General features: G+C 38.6%; 1 protein-coding gene across 2 annotated transcripts in view; it reads left to right on the forward strand.

Annotated features, from left to right (window-relative positions):
* LOC134538356 (C-1-tetrahydrofolate synthase, cytoplasmic) overlaps window positions 1-21,197 on the forward strand; it is a 298,992-nt gene that overhangs the window by 214,824 nt on the left and 62,971 nt on the right. Inside the window, exon 1 of one of the 2 annotated variants that reach the window (XM_063379605.1) lies at window positions 14,091-14,220. The exons of the other annotated variant lie outside the window; for it this stretch is intronic. The gene's annotated coding sequence lies outside the window, so the exon portion shown is untranslated. Of the gene's footprint in view, window positions 1-14,090; window positions 14,221-21,197 lie in introns of those variants that run through there. 2 annotated transcript variants of the gene reach the window in all.

The following is a 21,197-nucleotide window of genomic DNA, read 5'->3' on the forward strand; positions in this document are numbered from 1 at the left end:
ATGCGATATCGTGGGTCTAGTGCACTGGTCATCAATGTAGCGCGATGCTACAGGCGCCACAAGGTGAGCGGGGTTTACATCCGACCCCGGCGCACACCGACTACAGAGGTATGCCTCTAGAACAAGTAAGTGCGAGAACTGGATTTGTAACTTTTGGTTCCGCTGGTTTTACTTGCGGGCGACGTGTTTAAAACAGAGTGCGGCGATGGAAATTACTGGTAGAACTATCTAGACGTCACTATTTCGTTTTTCCACCCTCCCCTCCTCCGTAATAGACTTTATGGGACTTTGGTTTATTTTAAGTATAGTGTAAGAGTGTTTGTATGCGAATGTCACCAACGTACATTAAATTTAATTATAGTAATTGAAATGTTATCACGAATTGGATTTATAGGTTGCTTTTCCTTTTTACCGTACTTAATGCTGGTCATTTTATTTCTGGTAATTCATTATATATATGTTAACTATCACAATAAGTTTAGCAGGGCTGTCGGTCAATTTAGTACGTTAATGATTGCTTTTGCGCACTGGTCAAATTTTAAGCCAGTCCATGCGCGTCTATTTAAGTTAATTTTACTACACTTCCATTATCAATATGTCAGTAGAGACGCGTATACGGGACTGGCGTGGCGGGTGCGGACGTGTTCAACTACCCCGGTATAAGGGGGGTTGGCCACAAGTGCGCCACTCTGCTACGGCAGTCTTGTTGTTGGTCCTTACTGTGATAGTGTTTCTGAATATCCCTGAAACGATCACCCTAGACATGGCGAACAGCTGGGTATTCAACTTAGAAAGGGAGCAGTTAATTGCCAATTTGCATGCCGCAGGGCGAATGGTAGAGAACGATGATGACGTGCACTTACTACGTCTTAAATTAGTCGAATATCTCAACGGGAGAGACGAGTGGTCATTTGTGTAAAGCCCTGGGAATGCTCGTGAGCGGGATTTGGCAGCCAATGTACTGGCAACTATAGGTGTCAACATGTTGAAAAATTTGCCGCGATTAGAGGCAAATAATGGTGATGAGTTGAGGAAAATATTGCTTGAAGTCGAAATGTTGAATGATATAAAAATTTTTTGTGATGATTATAGTATGTTGAGGTGTCTTTTGGGGAAAAGTACCGGCATAATGAGGGAAATTATTGCGCGCGGATTGGTAGAAAAGCGTAGCTGGGAACAAGTTCGTCAGATGTTGTGGGAGAATTTGTGCCCGAGGAGAGTTAAATTTGGTTTGATACACGAGTATGTGAGTCGTTTTCAGAAGCGTGGAGAAAGTACTGCGGAATTCGTGGTCGATGTCCTTAGGCACATAAAAATATTTGGAGTGAAGTTTTTGGATCACGAAATTATTTCTATGATTATTGAAAATATGGTCCCTGAATTACGAGTGGAATGTTCGTTTGTTAAGAGGCCAGAAAGTATTTCGGGATTAATGGACTGGGCGGTAGAAGTGGATAATGTAAATTATGATAGTAGGAGGTCCAGCGAAGGGGAAGTTAGTGCGGCCGCTAAGGAAATAGAAACCGGGAATGCCTTAATGGAGATGGGAGGCAAAAATGGTGGCGTAGAACTTTCTAGTGAAAGGTCCATTGAGGAAAATTCCCAGCTTAGGACGACGCCCTTAATATGCGATTTTTGTAAGAAAAAAGGTCATATAAGAGATACGTGTTTTCGTAAGAATGGTTATGTGGGTACTTCTACTAAAATTTGTTTTTGTTGTGGTAAGATGGGACATGTACAAAAATGGTGTAAGCAATGGAGGAGTGGTAAGAACCGTTGCGGGTTCTGTGGTAAAAGTGGTCATGTAACGAGTAGATGGCAGAAGATGAAACTTAATCATTTTCGATTTAAAGATAAGCACCATCTGTTAGTGATGCGAAGTGTAAATAATTTATGTGTGAAGGTAGAAGTGGGTAAGAATACAGTCAAAGCCCTTGTAGACACCGGGGCGAGTAAGAGTTTCGTGAGCGAAGAATTTTTTGAGCAATGCCTGAAACAAGGGAAACGAGTTGGGCGTCTTGTAGAGAGAAGGGAAGGTATACAGGTGCAAACGGCTGACGGGAAAATTCATAAGAGTGTTGTGAAAGTAATTATGCATATAAAAGTGGATAAATTCTCGTGGGATCGGGAATTTTATGTGATTTCTAATTTGGTGTATAAAATGATATTGGGAATTGATTTTTTGAGTGATACTCGAGCGGTTATTGATTGCCGGACTCGTAGGTTAAGTTTCGGTTTTGCACCAAAGTATCGTATTGGATTGGAAAAACCTCAGGGTAGCGAACAGGTAATTTGTGGAGGGATAGAGGGGTGCCGAGAAAGGTTGAGTATAAGCGAAGTTGCGAAAATTCAGGGAGTGATTGATGAATTTCAGGATGTCATTACCAAAAGAGTAGGTAAATGTATTTTGGACCCCTATAAAATTCAGTTGACGGACGATATCCCCATTAAATGCGTACCATACCAGTGTTCGCCCCCAAAAATGAAAGCCTTTAGGGAAATTATTCAGGATTTGCAAAAAGAAGGTATAATAACTGCCTCAAAGTCGAATTATGCATCACCCGCATTTTTGGTAAAGAAGAAGAAAGCTGGCGAATTTCGTATTGTTTTGGACTACCGTCTTTTGAATCAGAAGATTAGGCTTGACCCATTCCCGTTACCAAAAATAGATACTATTTTTCAATACCTAGGAAAGGCTAAGTTTTTTACCATCTTGGACCTAAATGCTGCATTCCATCAATGTATTTTAGATGAATCGAGCCGAAAATATACTGGTTTCGTCACCCCTTGGGGACATTATGAGTGGACCCGTGTGCCGTTTGGGGTGAATTTTGGAGCTCAATGTCTGTCAAGAATCTTAGGAAAAATTTTGCAGGACGTGCAATACAAGTTTGCTCTTAATTTTTTGGATGATATTTGTGTGTATTCAAATAGTTTGGAGGAGCACATTGAGCATTTACGTATAGTGTTAGGTAAATTGAGAGAGCCAGGGTTTACCCTAAATCCTGAAAAAATTTGTTGGGCAAAGCGGCAAATACATTTTTTAGGTTTCATTATTGGTGAGGGTAAATTAGTGATGGATCCTTTGAAAATCTCACCTATTGTCAGTTATCCTCCTCCAAAAAATGTTAAAGGGGTTATGAGATTTTTGGGGATGATTGGGTTTTTTAGCCGGTTCATCCCGAATTATTCGGAACTTTGTGCCCCCTTAAATAACCAAAAAAAGAAAGGAATATCCTTTGAGTGGGGGGAGGAACAAGAAAAGGCGTTTAAAGCACTCAAAATAGCAATTTCAAGCCCGCCTGTTTTATCCTTGCCCGATTTTGAAAAGAGGTTTGTGGTGCAGGTTGATGCCTCGAGTTTGGCTTTGGGAGGAGTATTATTGCAGGAAGGCCCCCTGGGGATGCAACCTATAATGTACATCAGTCGTACCCTAAACCAATATGAACAAAAGTACAGCGTATATGAAAAGGAGGCGCTGGCCTGTATTTATGCCTTGGAGAGATTAGAGACGTTTTTAGAGCACGCAGAGTTTGATTTGTGCACCGACAATCAGGCATTGACGTGGCTGTTTACCCACCCCCGTCAGTTGGGTAAGATTGGGAGGTGGGTAATGCGCTTAAGTAGATTTAATTTTAAAATTAAGCATGTCAAAGGATCGGAGAATGTGGTAGCGGATGCGCTATCGCGTATGTATAATGCCGAGGAGATTGAAGAAGTAGGGGAAAGGTCAGACGAAGAGAGTGAGGGGAATTTTGATGTTTGTAATGTATTAGGAAATTTCCCAGAGGGTTTTGTTGATTTAAAGGAATGGCAAGATAAAGATGAGGAGGTAAGAAAAATCCGGGAAAATATCCAACTCCCCCAATACAAAAATTTTGAGATTCACAATGAAAAACTACACTACAGTAAAGGGGGAAAGAGGAGATTGTATGTGCCACGTGCGTTGGTCAATATGTTGATGCGTTATTTTCATGACTCACAAGTTGGAGCTCACAACGGCGTCGAAAAAACCTTAGACAAAATTTCTGATAATTTTTATTGGCCTACCATTAAAGAGGACGTAAGAAAATACGTTAAAGGATGTGTCTCATGCCAGTTGGCGAAACAACCTCAAAATAGTAAATTTGGGTACCATAGTGTGGAAAGTATTACGCGCCCCTGGCAGAGGGTATTTTTAGATGTTTTCGGTCCATTACCTAGGTCAACGAAAGGGAATAGTTGTTTGTTAATTTTGGTTGATGGTTTTAGTAAATATTGCGTATTTTTGCCGTTGAGGGATATGAAAAGTAGCCAGATTATAAAAGCCCTTGTGAAGAAGGTGTGGAGTTTGTTTGGTGGGCCCGAACAGGTTGTAACGGATAACGCCAGTTATTTTTGTAGTCAGCTGTTTCAAAGCATGTGTCTTAATTGGGGTATTAAACACATTAAAACGAGTCCTTATTATCCGAACCCAAATCTTGTTGAAAGGGTAAATAAAAATGTGAAAATAGCAATGACCATCTTTAGTGAGAAAGACCATCAAAAATGGGATGAGCCTTTAATTTTTTTAAATATGGCTTTTAATATGACCAAGCATGGGGCTACTGGGTTTACGCCAGCGTTAATATTCTTGGGGCGAGACATCTGCCATCCCCTATTAAATGTGTGGGGCATTTCGCCAGAGAATTTGTTAATTCATAGCCCACGTAAGTTGGAAGAAGTGTGGGTAGATGTCGCCATGAATTTGGAAAAGAGTAAGGAAGTAGTTAGGGGTCAGTATAATAAAGGGCGGTTGCCGAACCCGTTTACTGTAAACCAGGAAGTTTTGTGTAGGGAGCACCATCTTAGCGATAAAGGCAAGCGTAAGACGGCGAAATTGATGTATGCCTTTGGGGGTCCTTATGTAATTAAGAAATTTTTGGGGCCCGTTACCGTTTTGTTAGAAGAATGTGGGAACCATTTTCGCGTGAAAAAAGCTCACCTTTCGCAGTTGAAGCCCTATTGTCGGGGGGAGTCCGAATGCAATTTGGTTTCCAATTGATATAAAGGAATTGTGATGTTAATAAGTGAGAAAATTTATATACTTTCATATCTATATTTATATTTAATTTATGATTGTAAGAATATATTTCGTGATTTTTGAAAGTGTTTTAGCGAGTCTTTTATATTTACATATTGTAATGTTTGCCGTGATTTTGGCAGGTAGCTAGATTTTTGGACTCTAATAATTTTAGTATGTATTAGACGTTTATGTAAGTTACCTATAGCCGTTTGTGGAAAATTTGTTTTGAAAAGAAAGTTTCATGGTCGCTGTATTTTTTTTTTAAATGGTTAAATTTACAACCAGGATTAAATTATTTTAGTTTAGTTTAATTTTTTTGTAAAACCTTTGGAGAGTTTAGCTATGGGTCGCGCTTTATAGTTAGTGTTTGGTGCTATTTCGAGTTTGCTTTCTGTGTCTTAGTTTTGTGTTTTTCTTCTTTCGCGCCTCTTTTGAGTCTTTCTTACTTCGTCTTCTACGTGTTGCTTTTAGTGTTACTTACTTTACGCGGACCTAATAGTTAGATAACTCAAAGGGGTATTATAATTTTTTTTATTTTTTTTTTGTCGGGGTGGTTGAGGCCAGTTGTGGCGTTAGTGTATTTCGGCGTTGTGGTAATTCGGCGTTGAGGTGCGTCCCCAATATATTTTACCACGACACGTTGCCTTCTTCGTTTTGCAACACAGGCCAAAAATTAATAAAAATTCCGCTCTTGATATTTTTATCACTCTGTCGGTACTGACCATCATTAAACATTAAACAAAGTTAGGACAGCACTAATTTTTACCGTTTATTTTAAATACTCAATCGTAAAATCAGCCCTGACAGAATTTTTTCTTAAAAAAAAATACTTTGAAAAATATTTAATGCATACAGCATATCGCTTGACATGAAATATAGGTGGTTATAATTTGGTGGATACACTGTTAGGAATTACAGTAAATTTACGGACTTTATAGCGAAAATGTTAACTCAAAATAAACGAAGAGTTTTTCATAATTTCTAATAACTGAATATTTGTAGAAACTGCATTGTATTTTGTCTTCCCCCGTTATATATTTCGTTCTAAACGAAGATAAAAATACAAGTAGACAAAAGAAGAGTTTTTCTTTTTTTCTGTATACTCAAACATTTTTTTTTATTGTTTTGCTATTACACCAAGAATATTTTTTTTGGCTTCAAGTACAAAGTAAGTGAATTCAGTGTCCACTAATTAACGAAGATAGCGGAAAATCTGCGAAGATACCTGGATAATTTGTAGCAAGCTTTCTACTTTATTGGAGGTGAAAATATTTTAACAATGTAGGTTTTCGCATTACCAGCTCGATGCCATTGTCGATGTGTCCGGATGTCAGCTGGAATGTGTTATAGAAGCACAGTATGTCCATAAAGTAATGTCGCAGTTATGACATTTAATAGCCGTCGTGCAGTGATAAACAAAGATATTTAAGTTGTAAATATAACATTATATGGCGGTTATAGGTGTACGCTTGCGCGAGTACTGCTTTGTTTTCTCGCCTGCAGCGCGAAAGAATATCTTTCCCCATTTAGTAGTAAACTTTATTTGGCAACAGGATGGAGCCCATCCACAATGTAATAATCTCTTTGTATGAGAGTGGTTGAACGTCAAAGCCCCTGAACGTTGTATTGGTCGTAATGTTCGAGACGACAGAGCTCTTTTTCGCTGGCCTCCACGTTCACCTGATATGACGCCATTAGATTTTTTTTTATTTTGGAGCTTTATATAATATCGTGTCTACGTTCCGTCGCTACCTAATGATTTGCCAGAGTTGAGACACGGGATTGAAAAGGCTGTTGCTTCCATTACTCCGGACGTGTTGACCAAAGTGTGGGAAGAATTCTGCTTTAGGTTGGATGTGTGCCGTAAAAATTAATGTGCTAAATGGAACATTTTTATTTTACTTTCAATTTGATGTATGATTTGTTGTAAATAGTTAAATTATTTGATTTTACAATTAAAGCTGGGACATCCATTTATGGGCATTCTGTATTTTTTTGCACATCTTCGACACTAACATCCTGGCTGAAAACAAAAATAAAGAGCGAATAAACACGCGCTGCTTAGTTTCACATTCCCTCAGAAAATATTTGCAAAACCATCGTCGATCAACCTTCCACGATCTAGGTACCGTAACCCTGCGGATGTTTTTTGAACTTCCGACTGTTTGATCGATCACTACAAACCGAGCTCTCTTCGTATTGTGCTGATATTTTGGTAGTGATTCGTGGTGATATTTTCCAGTTCGAGGCTTATTACCGGAACGTTACCGTCTTTAAACTTTCGCCTCCCATAGCAGTTAATTTCTCCCCACAAGTTGCGAGTTACGCTGTACCGCGTACAGTGATGTTGTGATGTCTGCCTATAGCAGCAGGCGCATCACCAATGCCACATTGTAGCAAAGAGATGTTTAAACATATATTTATTTAATTGATTTACTAATAAAAAATTATATTACCCCCGTGCAGATTTTCTTTAAACTGTACTTCTGTGTGCTGGAACTCTTTAAGTATTACTATTTTCCATACATCCCAAAAACCAAACCGTTGCTAATTATAGTTTGAAAAATATTTATTTTTTTGCGTACACATACGTCATTTTTTAGCCTTGCTTTATATCTTATTTGAACTAATTTTGTTTCTTGACACTATATACAAAGAACTTTGGAACAGACGTAAAATCATGTGTATTTCCGTCAATTACCACGACCTGAAATATTTTTATAAAAATGTTTTTTTTTCCTTACATTTAATGATAAAAATGTTTATAAAGCGTGACTTCAGCTTGCTCTCAAAACCATACGACAAAAGCCTTTGAATTTAGATTACTGTGACTAATATGTGTTTGTGTATGTGTCGGAAATTAGACAAACTTTAGCTGCAGATTTATCACGAAACAATAAGTTGAAAACATACAAATATCTAATGTATTTTATAAAGTGCTTCCCAAGACTGTAGTTTGAGATTACAATTTTTTATTGGAAATAATATATAACTTTTTTTAAGATGGAACACTGATAATGCTTAACTGAACCAATTTTTACAACCACCACGTAAATTGTCGCTGTCGTAAAATCATTTATTTGGAATAACTGAAGCTAACAACTCGTCAGAATAATGTATGGAAAGTAAGTGTAATTACTACCAATTATTTCAGTGAACTCAATTGGTGATGGTTATAGGACTTTGTTCAACTGAACATTATCCAGACGCTTTTTATTCCATCGGAAATATTTTCTTTATTATATTATTTGCAGTGAGTCGTTTGTTCGTTTACAATTAAGGTGTACACCAGCTTCGGTAAGCACTATATAGTATAGACCATAAGTGTTAGTATGTTTTCGTTTTACTTTCCTGTGATGAACTTGCTACCCAAGTGTGCGGTCGAGCTCAGACCAACCATCCATAGTATTTTCAATGCATCTATCCTAATATAAACAACAATTCTCGTAATTTCATATTATTTCTTATATAAGTAACCAGAATAAACATTATTGTGAAAAATAAACACTAGTAAATTTCTTAATACGTAATAATCTAGTAGGGTACGACATGATTCTTGTATTTTTTTCGTCAACAAGTTACCTTTATTAGGCTACCGGAGTCCTAACTCAGACTCACTCTATGTGTGTTTGTATGTTTTTGTGTTTTTCGTGTATGTGCACACATTCACCGGTTGTAGGTAAGGAAATTATCGTCGTTAACGTCGCTAATCATACACTTTTGAGGAGTCAGTGCACTTGCTTTTTCATCCTATATATATTTTTTGTTGAAACAATTCATCGTACAATTCTTTTTTTTTTTTGTTAAACATGCTCATTAATACGTTTATTTATTCTTGTGTTTTATCGCTGCAGCCTGAAAAATAAACACGTCTATATAGGAAACTGATTGCTGGCCTCTGTCTTTCCGTTTGGAGCTGAGAATTAGTCAGTTCAAGCCAATGCAGAACTAAATGTATCTTAGAATGCTAAGTTTAGCAAATGTTCCTTTAGTAGTGTAGAATGTATATAATAATATTTTGTTTGTAATTTTGTGTTTTATGTCTTGAACCTGTCATTTTAATGGTAATTATTTATTACATCTCTTATTGTAATTATTTATTACATCTCTTAATGTATTTATTATCTCTTATTGTATCAATCAAGGATCGAACCAAGCTGATCGAATCAATCATAATTTTGAGAACTAATTTTTTTTCTGAATTTCTAGATTAATAATTACAGAATTACAAGATGGTGGCCTAGACGGCAGACAAGATGGTGGACGCCACGGTAATAAATGTTTATTGCATTATAGCGGATAAAAATTAATCTAATATGGTGGCAGTTCCCTATATCAGACGTAAATGAGGTGCCACATAAGATGGCGGACCTAAGATGGCTGCCATGACGGCATACTGGCTGGTGAAATACCTATCTGTCTTTGGTATTCATGGTTGGAGGTCAGCCTGCTTGTGGCTTCCTTGAAGGAACGATCCATCGCAATTTGTAATCGAATGACCTCGTCGGATTCTAACTGAGGACTCCATGCTGCTAGTATGTTTTTTATTAAAATTTAATCAAATTATTTTTTTATTTTTAATTTTTTGTCCTTTAAAATCGTATAATAATTACGATTTTTTAAATGGCAGCAGTAAAGAAAATTGCAACGTTCTAGAATCCAAGATGGTGGCCGTAACGAAAATTGCAACTATGACGTCATTCACTTCTAATATGGCGGCCGTGATGAAAAGTGAAACGTTTTTAGAATCTACGATGGTTACTGTAACGTAAAATTACAACCGTGACGTTTTAAATTCAATATTCGGAAGTTTTTATTAAAATTTATTAATTATTTTTTTATGAATTTTAAATTTTTTTGGCTTAAAAGTTAAGGATTTTCGAGGTGTCGTGCGTCAAGAAAAGTACAAACGTTTCTAGAATCGAAGAGGGCGGGTTGGTACGTAAATAATTATTTTATATTCTTTAGAATTTTTTCAAAAAAAAATTTTGCTCAAAAATTAAAGTATTCGTGTTCATGGTCAAGGTTTATGGTATCTGTCTTAGGGCGGATTGCTTTTAGGAGTCTTAAACTTTCTTTTCTTTTTTTTTTTTTTTTGGAAATTCGGTTCTTTCAAAGGCAAAAGACTTTTGGGGCATTCTGAATTTCAATTTATTTTTTTAATTTGAGGGGGAAATTGAAAATTTTCCCTAAAACGGAAATTTTTCCCTCGAAATAGGAAAAAAAAAATTAGGAATTTTGAGTCATTTTTGAGGAATTTTGAAGGTCATTGTCATCCAAGATGGCCGCCCTGATGTCAAGACGGTCGGTCATTGACCCCATCCACAATCCACAACCAGGAACCAGTAACAGGATATACATTTATATACTACTTATGCGTTGTGCTAATTTTGACCAAACAGGTAAAAAAAAAAACTAAATAGACATTTTTGGTACATACTCTTTTAATGAGAAGGTATGAAATAGTAGTGACTCTTCTATTCCAAAAACTGTAACAGGGTGAAGTTAAAAATTTTAATTATTTTTGTATGTAAGTGAAACAATTTAGGCCTATTCTCAGAGTTCATTTGCAAAGTCAAAACACAAAGCTGTGGAAAACTGTGTTCAACCCATATAAATGCTAGCTGTATCTCTCCAGCGAGTATTATTGCAAACTAAAATAATCGAAAACCATAAAATATTTTTGTCTAAATATTTTGTGTTTTTTTTTTTCAGGTTAAAAACGAGATATCCGATAAAATATTTATGTAAAGCATTAAAAGGTATGTCAGTAAATATAAATGAGAAAAAGCTAGTAGGGAACAAAAATAATTATTAAAATATTATTAGTAATTATGGAAGAATAACAATTTGCGGCAGGTATTAATTAACCTTTTAAATCTTCAAAAAAAAACCCGACGCCAATTTGACGCAATGCTTGTCTTGTGGGATTTCTGTTCTCTGTAAATATCCTGTGTTTTATACCACAAAGTAGGGCTTTCATGAACTCAAGTGATTACTCTCTCGACATTAGTGTCAAGTTCACTCATATTGTCTACAACTCTGGAAAAAACACTTCACCCGGAGTAACAGGCGATTTGCCTAAAAGCGGTTGGCCAAAACATGAATTCGTTACGGCGATTTGCCTATAGTCATTTCACCTAAAGGCTTTTTGCCTAACGTCGAATTGCCTAACGGCTATTTGCCTAAAGGTGATTTGCCTAAAGGCGATTTGCCTAAAGGCGATTTGCCTAACGGCGTTTTCCCTAAAGGAGTTGTGCCTGACGGCGATTTGCAAACGGCGTTTTGCCTAACGGCGATTAGCCTAACGGCGTTTTGCCTAAAATGTTACTTTGATGACAAAACCTCGTTTTGCCTAACGGCGTTTTGCCTAACAGCGAATTGCCTAACGGCGAATTGCCTAACGGCGTTTTGCCTAATGGCGATTTGCCTAATGGCGGTTTGCCTTACGGAATTTTACCTAACCTAAACTAACTTAACCTAACGGCGTTTTGCCTAACGGCGATTTTCCTAACGGCGATTTGTCTAACCGCGATATGCCTAACGGCGTTTTACCTAACGGCGTTTTGCCTAAAATTAGGCAAAACGCATTTATGCAGAACGACACATGCCCTTACGAACCGCTCGGTGAACTGCCGGAAAATGTATGAACGCACCAACGCTGCGCAGTACACTACTGCGCAGTTTTCCGCGCTGTCTCGCCGTCCGTTCCGACCGGACGATTGTAGCGTCAGTCCAGGGGGGCTCGGATCATTTGCTTGACGAAGCAACCCTCAAGCAGTCATTTGCTGACTGACCTAACAGGGACGTCACCATCGCCAGTAGTGGACCCAGGGGCCGAGCATCGAACCCCGAGGCCCGCGAGGTGTCCCAGGCCGCTGAATGCGAACCCCTAACCTCCTGTTCTGTGCCCTATAAACAATAAGTTTTGACGGGGGATTGTGAAATGAAATGACTTTGAAAATTTCGCTGCGAAGCTTGGTGACTGCAAAATGGCCTGAGTTAAATTTAATTAAATTTAATTTCGAGGGAAATGAATTTATTTTTACGTTAAACTCGTGAGTTGTATTTTCAAAACCTCCTTGGTGGAGAGGGGGGGGGGGGGATGTGAGTTGACAGTCAGCAGCACGGCGAAGCAATGGCGGCTTCAGGATAACTTTTCGGGAGGGGCTATCGCACATAGAAAGGTCGTAGTTGCAAAAAATGAAAGTGGTCAGATATTGGCCTTGGAATATTATTTACAAATTACAGGTTTCAAATACAGAACCTTAGTAGCTTCATGCAACTTTTGATGAGATAAAAGTTTAACATATGAAATTAAATATTTAAGTAAACATAAATATACACTAATCAATAAAATTGGTCTCGGGAGGGGCTATCGCCCCCACCGCCCCCCTTCTGGAGCCGCGCTTGCGGCGAAGCTGCCGGGTGTTTGTGGTGTGAACGCACCCATGCCCTTCAATGTATTCTGCTGCCGTTCAGGAAACGGGACGGCAAACAAAAAAAAAAGATGGTGTGAAAAATAGGCTTTCTACCTCTCCCCTGCCTCTCCTCCTCTACCTGATCTCCCACTACGTACCTAACTATTCCCCTCCTTATTTAATGCAGTTTTTTTTACATACGCCTTTGCAAGTTTGCATGGAAAAATTCCGAAAAATTCCGTTGCTTACATTTGTCCGACATCAGCTGATTTTGTCTCTTTTTTTTTGTGAATTTTTTATCTTAATATTTTTGTTGTTAATTTAATTTGTGGTATTTTTCCATGACAAACAGTGCAAACCTGCAATGGCTTATGTCCAAAAAAAATCTGCATTAAATCAAAATTTCCCAATGCATGAATCATTTAAAGAACGTATTCCTCTCCTCTCCCGGCTCCCCACTCCCTGTACCCAACTAGTCACCTCGTGCGATCGGAATTTTAAGTAGCGCTCGAAATTTGTAGCCCAGATCAGCAAATAAGTTTCACTCCAGTAAATAAAAACGAAGGGCACCAACGCGGGGGCTCCGATAGTCACGTGGGCCTGGGGGCGAGTGCCCAGTTCGCCCTTCCTTGGAGCCGCCCCTACCAACCCGTGCCTTCTACCTTCCCAGTCACCAGAACTCGGGACTAGAAAGTTTTAATCGCGCTTCAACTAGAGGTGGGTTGTTACAGCAATTTTCGGTATCTGTTCCAACCAGTTACTGATACAGTAATGTACTGGCTACAAGTAGCTGATACTTCTGTATCAGCTACAGCAGTAGCGGTCCCAGGAAGCAACAAGGTATCAGCATTCTCGTTACAGGTTACACATCCTCCGTGCCGTCATCACCAGCGTAAAAAGGTATCAGTTTTCTCTTTCCACGTTCTTCGTAAAAAGGTATCAGTTTTCTCATTCTACATTCTTCGTAGTCGAAAAAAGGGATCGGTGATCTCTTTCCACGCCTTTCGTAATCTGAGTCTTCAGTCTTCGCAAGAAACACTGCGCCACTGAGCATACTTTGATATGGGACAATAAACCAAACGACTCGTAACAATTTCGCTCTGCGCCTCTCCTTCAACGCCTTCCCCTGCGCTTCCTCCCCTACATTATTTCCCTTCTTTATCCCTTATTCGTCGTGCCGCTCCCTCCCCTTTCACAAGCTCCGCCCAAGTGACCGTCATCTGCGATCGGGTTCTGCGCACATTGGCCGTGGTGTTGTTCCAGGCGAATTCTAAACTGATACTAAAGTACTTGATACCTGAATAGTGTACTCGTTTGCAGTACTTGATACAGGCGTGTATCAGTTACAATGTAGCAAATTGATACTCTGCAACCCACCTCTAGCTTCAACAGACCACACCAACATGTTAACTAGTGTCGCCGTGTTCTTGCTTGTATTTCACAAGGTCGCGCGCGCGCACGCACGCGCGCTTGGTCTGAATCACAATATCACAATCGAGCCAGCAGCGGCATTGTTTGCGAAGACTTGAACCATCGGTTGACCTTCACCCCTCGCCCCCTCACCCCCCCCCCTCCACCACTTTACCCCCCTCTCTCTTTGTCCGACAGTCATGCCACACTATCAGTCCACGAAACTGTTGCCCGAAGACATCCATCCATTGCCTGCCACAGTCGACGAGTCGGAGCGGTGACCCAGGACCGAAGCCAGAATTCTGTGGAGTTCCAGTGTAACACCGTAGTGTCATTGTTTTATGAGTAAGTTTTCTTTATAGTTGATTTTTAAAAGCGAAATTTTTCGTTTGTGACACCAAAATCTCAGCGAGGAGCAGACTTTTAGAGCTCCGTCAGTTTACAGATAGAAACTTAAGTGTTGATTTTGATTGAGAAAAAAAATTATTGAAAATCCCTTCTTATATACCTAATACTAGCAGAACCCAGCATATTTCCTGCCAGTGTTTATTTATTTACCTCTACGTATCTAAAATGGCTGGTTTGTATGTAATCTAGTAGCTTATCTATAAATTGATTTAAATTGTATTCAATTTTAAACTCACTCACAAAATACTAATCACAGTCACAATCACTATTCGTCGTTATTAAGGATTAACGAGGGCAAAAGATCACAATATACCAATTTTCATGGTGATCTGATGAATGGAGGAATAGAAGTTTATGCGCTGCAGTGGTATCTAGTGGTGAGTTTCACCAAAATGGATAGTGTGAAAATATTCTCAGTGATAAAATTCCTACATATATATTTTTTCATGGCAACCGGTTAAAGAGTGTAGAAGTTGATGCGCTGCAGCGACATATAGTGTCGAGTTTTAACAAAATGTATAGCATATAAACCTTCTCCATGCTAAAAAAAAAAATAATAATTTGATGTGCCAGCTTTCATGGCAATCGGTCAAACGGTGTCGGAATTAATGAACGTCATACATTCCAACATCCAATTTTATTTATACTTTTGTATATTACTAGTCGACCCATACGGAATTCCGTAGTGCGCACCAAATCGTTTTTGTGTGGCATTATATTATTTAAAAATTTGGGAGCAATGACATTTTAAAGAAGAATAGAAAAAAGTAAACAGGTGTGGGTACAAAAGAAAACATGTAATTGAACACATCAGTACAAATAGCTGTTATAATTTTTTTTACAGAAGTATTATATTCGTACATACCAATAATATACGCGTTTACAAAACCTCTTTAAATACAATGTTGGAAGTGATTATGTGATCATCGTTCACTTTTTGGTTGTACGTATCTTCAATACAAACATGAATATCATTAAAAGTTTTTACTCGTGAAAAAGCTACATATAATTGTCCATGTGAAAAAAACGGGTTGTGGCAAATACAATCCTGCCTTTGTGAGCGTCTTACTTTGTGCCTTATTAATGGTCATGGCAAAGACTACCTTGATGGGAAATTGCTTCCTGACCTGTTTAAATCCAGGCCGGGGATCAAACACATGTTTTTTATAGAATGAATCTGGAAGACAGAGTTGTACATGCAAGAAACAATGCAATTCTATTTTAGTTTCAAATTAAATGGAAGTTGAAAGTTCCTCAATGTTGATGAACCTGTTATGTGAACAAAGAATTTATTCGAGTATTGAGTATTGTGACTAACTGATGCTATGAGAAGTAAATGTAACAGGTTATGTTTGTAGTTTATGTTTGACATAAAAAATATCAACAGTAATTTCAAAAGTACTTAAAAGAAAAGTCTGACGTGCCAGAAATTTTGGTTAAGTGGTTTTTTGGTGGAATTATTTGGTTAAGTTGAAGGATCCTCTAATATTTCTTTATCATAAGTTCTGTTTATTATGACGAAAGTGCAATTTAAAAAAGAAATATGTAAACGCTGATGTTTCAAGTGGATATCCGATTAGATATTTATCGAATCCGATTCGATATCTATTGAAAAATCGACGCATGCGTGAAAGAAACTTTTCATAGATGACTTTAAATCTCAAATTTAAGAGAAGTGGTATATTTTTAGACCGTGGGTTTATTTTTCGTCATTAGCCGGCATGATACGCTTTGAAATGAGGGATAAATCATGGAATTTGATAAAGAAATAAGGAATATCTCGCGGACCGACAGAAAAACAGGCTACAGAAATAATATATGAGATAAATGCAAAAGTGTGTTTGTTTTTTCCGTCTTTCACGCAGTAACGGAGCAACGAAACAACAATGTTTTTGCGCGCGCTCGCACACACACACACACACACATACACACGCACAAAGAAATACACGAATAATGATTTTATCACTAATGTTCCAGCTTAACCACAATTGGAAAACAAAATTCTGACGCCACTTCAGTAACGTCGCACTCACGACGCAGTGGAAATCAGGAAGAAGATACTCTAGGACGCGGTTATACGGAACGCCGTATTACTGCATGTGAACATGTTTACAAACGCGAAAGTGTACGATCACACGGCAGTTGGTATAAAGTGTGTATAAAACCAATTGTCCATTGTCATCGAATGAGTGTATTATAGATCCTACTAATTTGGTATCTAGAAAAACGTAAAACGTGTTTTTTTTTTTTAATTGGTTATGTAAGCAGAGAAGGAAAATGACTCTGTGTTGTTTTTATTAAATTATATGTCACTTTACAAGGCAAAAACATCTGACGAAACCGTTAAGAAGGTGTCATCAGCAAAATAGGATTCTAAAAAAATGAGCAAGTGTATCTCTATTAAATAATTATCGTTAGCATCAATTTAAAACAATAAAATATTCACTAATTGATAAATATTTTTTTCCAAGGTAAAATATTAATACAAACTAGTGTCCGAAACATTTATTCATTTTGCGTTTTCGTAAAGGACTCAACACTCAACAGCCAGTCAGAGGCTTATGTAGGAGAGATGTCGTTCTGGACTACTTTGGAAACATGTTTAGGTTGAACCAAACATGTGCAGACTGTGTGTAACCGCACGCCAAAGTTCAGAGTCGACTGTTGTGTGGACGTTAGGAAATTATTTTCTGCACGTATCTAACCCGTTATTGCGATTTCAGCATTACTGTGTTTTTTTTTTTTAATTGGTTGAATTGTTATTGTCTTCCTGCACAACCAACACTAGGTGGTTTTTTTTTCTTAGTTGAAGCCTCTTTTTATCACATCAATCAAATATCCGTACGTGGATTAACACCCATGCCTTATCCGGGACTCGAACCCATAACCCCTCGCACCGTAAGCCGGTGTGCATCTGACTACGCTACGGAGGTCGGTAGCATTACCGTGAGATTGTGTTCGTGTTTGTTTCTTCTTCGTTGCTTTGGCCCCTACCACACGATGGAAGTTTCCGTGGAAGGTCTTCCATGGCAGAAGGTGTGGACGGTTCTGTGGAAGAATCAGCCAATTGCTGGCTGTTTTTATGGAAGTTTCGGTAATCGGCTATGTTCGAGTTTCTGTGGAAGGTTTAGTAGATGATGGTAATTTTACCCAATCAGAATGAAGTTGTGGAGTGCCCTAATGTAAAAAAAAAGTCATTTATTTTCGATGAGTTAAAGATATCTTGATTGTCGATTTGAAACGCGGTGAACGCGTGTTCTGTTGAAGCAGTTAAAGTATTATTTGACAATTTTGAAAAGAAAAAATATTCCGTGTTTATAGAATACAAAAAAAAGTATTATCTACCATAACAAAACCACTCACACAAGCTAGGCCTACATAAGTCACAATTCCAGTGTTATAGTTCCTTCCGTAGTAACATCCATACATGTTGCCTTGGAGGCTTAGCTAGCAGTTTTGCTGGAATCTTCTAGTTGGAGACTGTATGAAACTATACATCGTGTGATATAGGCTTTAGTAATGTTTTATTATGCTATTGGAATCGTTGGAATGCGACTATTAGTTGGCCTTCGTTCCACTTAAAACATCAACTTTGATTCGAAATAATTTTGCTTGCTGCGTCATGGGTAAATATCAGCTCTTTTTGTTGTAGGCTTCGGTTTATTGTTTAATTTTTTTTTTTTGTAAATTTTGCATTCAGAGGAACAGTTATGTTAAGGAACTTGTCAAATAAGAGCCTTGCATTATGCATTGTACTATTTAGTTGCATATTAGGTATAACCACATACAGAAGAGCACAACTCCAATGTGTAACAGTTGTTGCAAAGTACCACCATATAAACTATTTTATAACCCCCGTTCCTCTCTCCCCAACAAAAACTGAATAATTTACTCTTCACAACTAAATGTAGCTCATTTCCCTGTCGATTTTGCCTATTCTTTATAATTTCAACAAATCACAATTTTCGTTTTAATTGTTGCGTACATTTATGATAATTTAAGGGGAAGGCATGTCATATAATTACATACTGTCGAAGCGAGGCCAAATGTGCACAAATAAACTTCAGTACCCTAACACTCTTTTGAGTCTAAGTGGGCGTCTTTGTGTTACTATTTACCCCCCTCACTTTTTACCAACCCTAAAGGAAAAATTACATCTCCCCACTCCTATTTCCCCCTTAATAGTAGGCCTTACACTGTTTTTTTTATCGTTGGTTAGTGTGGAGGAACGAAGCAAATGAGGCGAAGCTAAAAAAGTGGTCTTATTAAAAACACCTATTGTTCTTCTTCATTAGAAAATCCGCCATACTAGGTAGATAAATTGTTTGGCCAAACCCTGGGAACGATGCGGTTTTTTTTTTGTCCACTTTTGAACTTGATCCATCTGAACTCTTCCGTCAAACCTTTGGGTAGTTTCATACGTATTTAGTTTGGAAGATTTTATATGAAGCAGGGTGGACATTTTTTTTAAAATGACGTGAAATATTTCAATAGGAGCCTTTCATCATAGTTCTGAAGCTATTTTCTTTTCGCGAGAAAACAAATTGAGAATATAATTAATTAGTAGTTTCTGTTTCATTGTATTGTTACGAACGTGAGCAAGGCCGCGTCACGCGCAGGTGCAGAGCTAGCTGGGCTGACATCACATGCCGCCGCAACATGAGATGTGCCGTGCGCACCTGGGTCGCCGCTTCCCCTCCCACCTTCCCCCCGCTCCCCCCGCGGCGCTGATAGCTAGACACCTGACACCTCGCAGCTGGGGAGTCCCGCGCGCCACCTGGCAGCCGCCGACGCGTGTTTCGAGAGATTTCTGCCGTCGGATCGGCGCGGAATGACGCGACTGGCCCCGGCCACGCTCGTGAATTCTAGAAATGGCGTCTGTGATATATAAGACGAGGACGCCGGTCTCAGTCAGTCAGGGTTCAGTCGGGAGTTCTCCCGTGGCGGAGTTTCCGGGGCGATAGTGCCGCGGGTGCGGCAGAGTGGTGAAGTCCTTGGACGAAGGTTCCAGGGCAGGGAGTGAGTGAGTGAAGTCGGGAGTTTTCCCGCGGCAGATTTTCCGGGCGATAGAGCGGCGAAGTCCCTCGACGAAGGTTCCAGGGCAGAGAGTTCAGTTCCGGGCAATAGTGTCGCGGGCGTGGCGGAGTCCCGAGCAAAGTTCCGAGCGAGGCATCGAGTGGAGCCTCGGCGAAGGCAAGTGCGTCGGCGGTGGCGGAGTGCGGCGACGGAGTCCCGCGGCGGAGATCCACGAGGGGTGCTGCGGCGAGAGTTGCGCCAGAGGTGCGGCCCAGCGAGGTGTTTGGATTGTAAGAAACGAGTGACTGGGGAAGAGACATTTCTTTAAATGTAATTAATTTTTAGGCATTTTTTGAAGATTATTTGTTAGTGAAGTAAATATTGGAAATAAATAAAACTGTGTTGTGAAAAATCTTTAAAAGGGCTATCCTTTACTAACCCGATCGTAACAGTATTATTATAATTATACCTGTATACACAATTAAATTAAGTAGGTATTGCTTTTATCGATTAATATTTTCAAACATTGAAAACTGTGGAAGTTATTTTATAAATGTTCAAATTTAGCTGTGGCGGATACAGATATTTATTTGGAAGGGAGATTTAAAAATAAAAATAAAAATTGATTATGTGTACCAGTGTTGCCAAACGTACCCAAATTCCGGTACACGTACCCAAATTACTATCTATGCATATACTCAGTACCCTAGAAGTACAGCTCGGGTACACAAATGTATTGGACTTAAGGAAAAAGAAAAACTTAATAGTTAAAAATATATATATTCACTTGGAATATTAAACCAATTAGGGTGGAAAACAGTCTTCGCCTTGGCCGTAACATACTGACATTAAACATCCCCTGCCTTTTTGAAAACAGCCTCAGCTACGCTATATTCCTAATGATCTCTGTAGAACCACAGGATCACATTGCCACAAAGTTGCGTAGCCATATTTATATTTCTTTAAAAAAATTGGTTGTCTGTAAAGTCGGTTTACGGACGATAGTTTAACGTGACAACGTCATAACAAAACATTGATGAAATGATTGCATACCTACTTTTATGAATAAAATTGAATCATTTGTATTGAATTATCACTATTTTGTATGGATACAAAGAACGAGTGAAATTAAATCTACAATTTAATTGATAGATTTACTTTTATTTGCACTCATTAATTCAAATATGTTTATTACTTTAACGAAGAGGTTATTTTAACTATAACTTTTGTACATGTTTGCTATTTAACTTCTTCCAATCTGTGTTATTCTGTTAAGGATAGGACGATGATAGGAAAAGTAGGAAACGAATGGGAGTGTTTCAAGTTTAATGTGCCACAAAAAAGTCAAATCGATGGTTGTTCCAATCGAGTGGAAGAGAGATAGATGCGGCGCGATCGTACAATGAGCGTAACGGGACACAGCGTAACGGGACACTGCGTAACGGGACACTTTTTCGTGCGTATAGCCGGCGTTCATAGATTTATTAGACGTCACGTCAAAAGTACCATTGACAAGAACACACTGACATGTGGGCCTACAGAAGTAGGTAGTTGTGGGTGACGTCACTTCTCGTGCAGTTGAAATCGCAATGACGTATTAACAGCTCAACTTGAATCACTGATATTTTAAAAAAATTTTTTCATAACTTTGGAATGGGGGGGCGAGGGTTATATAACCCCTTAGTCCCATCCTCCACCTGCGTCCGCCACTGAAATTTAGTGATAAAATTTAGTGGTACCTAAATTCTATTGCATGTAATAGCTCTATTATCCAAGGGTAATGTAAATTAATGGGGTGGATTAAATGGATGCGTAGAATGAACGAATGAATTATTGTAAAACGATCTTTCATTAGTTGCCATGAAAGTAGGCCTACACACAATTACACAAATACGCGC

Source organism: Bacillus rossius, chromosome 13 (assembly GCF_032445375.1).
Source record: "Bacillus rossius redtenbacheri isolate Brsri chromosome 13, Brsri_v3, whole genome shotgun sequence".
Classification (NCBI taxonomy): Eukaryota; Metazoa; Arthropoda; class Insecta; order Phasmatodea; family Bacillidae; genus Bacillus; species Bacillus rossius.